The sequence below is a fragment of the Fukomys damarensis genome, unplaced genomic scaffold (assembly GCF_012274545.1).
Source record: "Fukomys damarensis isolate Sample0158 unplaced genomic scaffold, DMR_v1.0_HiC HiC_scaffold_37, whole genome shotgun sequence".
NCBI lineage: Eukaryota > Metazoa > Chordata > Mammalia > Rodentia > Bathyergidae > Fukomys > Fukomys damarensis.
This window is the reverse complement of record NW_022900949.1, coordinates 5,523,480-5,528,709: the sequence shown is the minus strand read 5'-3', so window position 1 is coordinate 5,528,709 and position 5,230 is coordinate 5,523,480. Positions and strand designations below refer to the sequence as shown.

The window sequence follows — 5,230 nt, the reverse complement described above, 5'->3', positions numbered from 1 at the left end:
TTCCTCTCTCAAGCTGCCAAAGGCCGGGCATGGTGGCCCAACCCTCGTCTCAAAACAAAGTAAAAGCAATCTTTGTGGATTTTCATTTTCAGAAAGAATCCAGTTCCGCTGTTGGAGCACAGACCTGGCGATTGCAGCGCGTTTTGGGGAGCACTTAGTTTTAGGTTGTTGGAAACTTTCTTTTTTTTTTTTTTTTTTCCTCAATGTATGCTTCATCTGAGAAAATGAATTGTCTTGTTAGGTTGTGTTTTATTTTTTTGGGGGGGATACCGGGGATCGAATCCGGGACCTTGTGCTTGCGAGGTAGGCGGTGGAACCACTGAGCTAAATCCTTGTCCCAGGTTGTGTTTTGTTTTGACCATTACTTTCAGGTAAAAAAGGAGACTTACAGGTATGTATGGTGTGCATCTTTCTGTATGAGAATATAAACATTTGTAGACCACAAGCTTTTGTATTTTTGATACAGGGTCTTGGCATGTAGTCCAGGCTGGCCTAGAACTCACTGCCTCAGCCTTCCACGTGCTGTAAACCTGAAAGCCTTGACTAAAGAAGACTAAAGACTAAGCTCTTTTCTCCATATACATTTCCACTGCTAGTACAATTCCCACAGAATTTACAAACAGGTCTCGGGAAGAAAGGATGGAGGCTTTACCATCCCAGTACAGAAATCATAAATTTAATCATTAGCAGGATTGATAATTAATTAAATGTATACTTTTTCTCATATTTCTCTTTTGAAAAATCTTAAATGTACTGGTAATTTAAACATCTAACATCCATTGTGATAGATTCACTTTTTAGTAACAGATACTCTTGTCCCAAATAAATGTACTGTACTGTGAATTATTTGTTATTTCATACAGTGAAAATAAAGAGTAGAAATACTTGACCCTTAATTACTTAGCAATAAAGATGAGGACACTTCCTAAAAGCGAAATGTATCAGTCAAGAAGTAAAAAATAAGCCAGCTGGGGCCGGGGATGTAGCTCAATGGCACCACTCCTGCCTGGCAAGCACAATGTCCCGAATTCAATTCCTCGTACCTGGGGGGGGGCGGGGCGGAGCCAGGGGTGGTGGTGCATGCCTGTGATCCCAGCACTTAGGAAACTGACACAGGATCATCACATTGAGTTGGAGACTGACCCTGGGCTACATAGTTCAAGGCCAGCCTGAAATATATAGCGAGACCCTGTCTCAAAAAAATTTTTTTAAAGTTAACATCAAAAGTAAACTCTTAAAAACACAATTCTCCATGTTGCACCAAAATGGATTGTGGGCCTGGACAGTTATGTACAGTAAATAAGGCCATGGCCTTTTAATCTATATGCCAGTCTTTTATCATCAGTTCCCAGTCAGTAGACTTCAAAAAAAATATTTGCAAAGTAATTTGTAGGTAATTTGTGGTTCTAATTGTATCTTACTAGGAAGGCATTTGTTTATATGGCCTTTTGTTTAGTCATGCTATTTTTTGTTTGTTTGAGAGAGGCTCTTGATACGAAGTTCTGGCTTGCCTTACTGTGAGACCCAGGCTGGCTTCCAACTCACTGTGATCCTCCTGCCTCAGCCTTCCAAGTGCCGGGACCCTGCGTGCAGTCATGCTAATTTTGACAGTTGCTCAAAGCAGTAATTATCACAGCACTCTATTTTATTTCTTTTTCCTTCTTCCCCTCTCCTCCCTCATCTTCCCCTCTCCCTTTTCCTTTTTGGTGGTCCTGGGGATGGAACCTTTGGCCTTTTCATGTGCTAAGCAAACTCTACCTCTGAGTTACACCCCCCCACACACACAGGGTCTCACTAAGTTGTCCAGGTTGTTCTTGAACTTGTTATCCTCCTGCTTCAGTCTTGTGAGTAGCTGGATTTACAAGGATGTACCACTGTTTGATTTGTACTCTTGTTTTTGTTTTGTTTTGGTACCAGGCATTGAACTCCAGACCTCGTGCTTGCAAGGTAGGCGGTTGAACCACTGAACTAAATCCCCGCCCTGTACTCTTATTTAAAAAAACCAACTTCCTTTGCATAAGAAAGTAACTTGTAGGTTGATAGTTGAGAAGGAGGAATATCTTGTCCCCAGCACCCAGCACTCATTCTACCCAGTTTTTTGAGCTTCCATGAGTAATGTGCAGTGAATAAACTTTCCTATATGGTTCTTTGCAGTTGTGGAGGTGCATTTTCAGAGGAGGATTTTCAGGGTGTGTGTTCTAGGTCAGAGGGGAAATGTGTGTTTAATTTTGCTGTATATTAAATTTTTTCCCTTCCTCAGGTGCTATACCCATATGGCAGTTTCTGAATCAACATTTTTTTAAACCTTGTTTAGAAATTCATCAAGAGAAAAATAAGGAAAGGGTTTTAGTTCTAACTACAAGTCATTTGTTTTGAAAAGGAAAATCAATATCCTGACCATATCCATGGTGAGTAACAGTACTCAAATATATTTCCAGAAAGACTATTTTGGAGTTTGTTGTACTTGGGCAGATATTTTCTGAGTCTTATTTAATTTTTGCTTTGTAGTTCCTGCATGCTTTGCATTTTGCTGTGCCATACTTGCAACATTTTTATAGGGAAAGTTTATTTCCTGACAATCCACAGACAAATCACTGATTCCTTTAATTCACTGGCTTACTGGTGGTGTTCTTTGTAGGGTCACTGGAGCAGTGATTATTTATTTAAATAAACAGTAGAGCTAGGGATGTAGCTCTCCGGAGCTTGCCCAGCAGGTGGAAAGCCTTGTGTTCAGTCCCATTGCAGATACAAAACGAAACAAGAAGCAGACATAGTCCTTCCACTGTGGGATGTAATCTGTCTGATAAACCAGCTTTGAAATACCGGCAAGTTTGCTATATGAATTTAGGACTGCATGAATAAAGTGGGGGAGGATGCAGTACCTGTGATCCCCTGTGTCCCATAAACTGAGGCCTGAGGATTGCAAGTATGAAACCAGCTTGGGCAAGTCAGCAAGACTGTGTTCCAAATAAAATTTAACAAAGGATGTGGAATATAGCTCGGTGGTTGCTTGCTTGGCGTGCCTGAAGCTGTGGGTTCAATCCCTGATAGTCCTCACCTCCCTAGGAAAAGGAATGCATCAATAACAGGGACGAGAGCGTATTGTGATGGATTTAAGCTGAGAACGAAAGCGTGACCATTTAACTAGTCATATCTGTGAGCTCAGGCGAGATGGTGTAGAGTAGACAGGAACGTTTCAGCTGAGGATAATTCAGAGCATTTGCGATCTTAGTGTATTCCTTTTATTTATTTATTTTTTTGTCTTTGAGACAAGTCTCCCAGTGTAGTGTAGGCTGGCCTCAAACTCTCGATCCTCCTGCCTCAGCCCCTGAGTGCTAGAATGAAAAATGTGGGCGCCACATTCAGCTCAGACCTCAGTGTACTTCTTGAACCGTGGAAAGGGATTGGCTGAGGCAGAGGAGAGGGACTGAATGATGTAATAAGACTGAAGAGAGGGATTATGGTCGGGAATGGCGTGTTCTGCCATTGTATCCTGAGGCCGGAGGAACCTTCTGAGATGTGTAAAGCAGGAGAGTTGAATCTATTTCCAACTTAGATGGAACCCACTAATTACAGTGTTAGGTTGAAGTTCAGAAAACATGACAGGGAAGGCGTGGACTCAAGGTAGCTTATAGTGGTTACATCGGCAGCTCTTGTGGTTGCCAAGGCTTTGGTCATTATTATGGGATGCAAAGTACAGAGGTACATGTCTGTAACCCTAGCATTTCAGAGGCCTGAGGGGTGGGAATTAAAGGCCAGTCTGGGCTGTATAGTTTGACCCTATCTGAAACCTAGATAGGTAGGTAGATAGCCAGCTGGGTGGTTAGATACAACAGCCCAAAGGCTGAGCCCCCCCGTCCTGGATAAATCATGGAAAATTTACACCATTGGAATACGCTCCAGGACATAAGGAACGAATCAGAAGTAGATGCAGCATCATGGTGAAACTCACTAACATAATGTTGAATGGGTAAAGCCAGACACAGTAGACTGCCTGGCCCTCCCTCCCCATGGCAGGGGTGGGGACCTCCTTAGAAAAATGTGTATACTCGTTATGTATTGCTTCCAAAGAAGTTACAATAAATATAGTGGCTTAAAACAGTATATGCCTTTTTTTCCTTTTTTTGATAGTGGGAATTGAACCCCGGACCTCGATGTGCTGAGCACACTTCTCACTGAGCTACGCTCCCAGCCCTACGGCAAATACTTGTTATCTCATGCTCTTACCTGTGCAGACTCCAGATACACCTTAGGTGGATGTTCTGCTCACCAGGCTGCAGTCAAGGTATTGTTTGGGCTGCATTCCTCACCTGGCTTTTCAGAGACACATAACTGGGGAAGATACTATCTCTCCACTCACCCTGTAAGAGGCTAAATGCATTTCCTTGGAGCCATAGGACTTGCTCCTTGCCGGAGGACGTCTGGCCCAGCTCGTAGAGGTTTCATGAGGTCCTTCTCACCGGGCAGACTCATTAGCCAGTGACAACAGTCTCTGCACCGCAGGGAGGTCTAGATTCTCCTTATGAAGGTTCCACCGGCCTGGGGATCCAGCTCAGTGTTAAGAGTGCTTGCCTAGTATACACAATGCCCTGGATTCAATCCCTGGCACTACATATATTTTCACCTGGTCAGGTTAGGCCTGCCAAAATAATTCTTTTTTTCTGGTAGCAGGGATAGAACTCAGGACCTTGCACTTGCGAGGCAGGAGCAGTGCCACTGAGCTAAATCCCCGGCCCTCAAGACAGTTGCTTTTGAGTTCATCAAGAATTATCCAGGGCTGGGGATTTAGCTCAGTGGTTCCGCAGCCTGCCTCACAAGTGCAGGGTCCTGAGCTTGATTTCCAGTACCCCCCCAAAAAAGCAAGTGATTAGAGACCTGCAGAACTGTGTCACAAGTGCCACGTTCTCGTGCCTAGAATCAAATGGAAGGCCTTGCATACAGTGGGGGGAACAGAACCACCCGGATGTGAACACGCAGTGGTGGAGACCCCAGGGCTCGCAGGAGGGCGTCAGCCACGTGGAGTCGCAGCTCCCTGCATGGTGGGGCCGCTCTGCTGCTGGGCTCCTCTGGGCCTCAGCGGGTCTCTGGTCAGTGTGACGCCCGCTCTGAGCCAGGTGTAGGGCAGCTCAGTGTGGGCTGCACGCGGAGGGCGTCGGCTTGTGCGTCTGCCCCAGGAGAGCTGTGAGCGTCCCCCAGGACCCCGGGATCTGACTCCGGGGCGGTGGGGGAG

General features: G+C 45.0%; 1 protein-coding gene across 1 annotated transcript in view; it reads left to right on the top strand.

Annotated features, from left to right (window-relative positions):
- The first annotated feature begins 181 nt into the window (after positions 1-181).
- Positions 182-5,230, top strand: part of LOC104869445 (zinc finger protein 426-like) — a 25,263-nt gene continuing 20,214 nt past the window's right edge. Inside the window, 2 exon segments of the mRNA XM_033759418.1 lie at positions 182-1,947; positions 4,132-4,285. The gene's annotated coding sequence lies outside the window, so the exon portion shown is untranslated.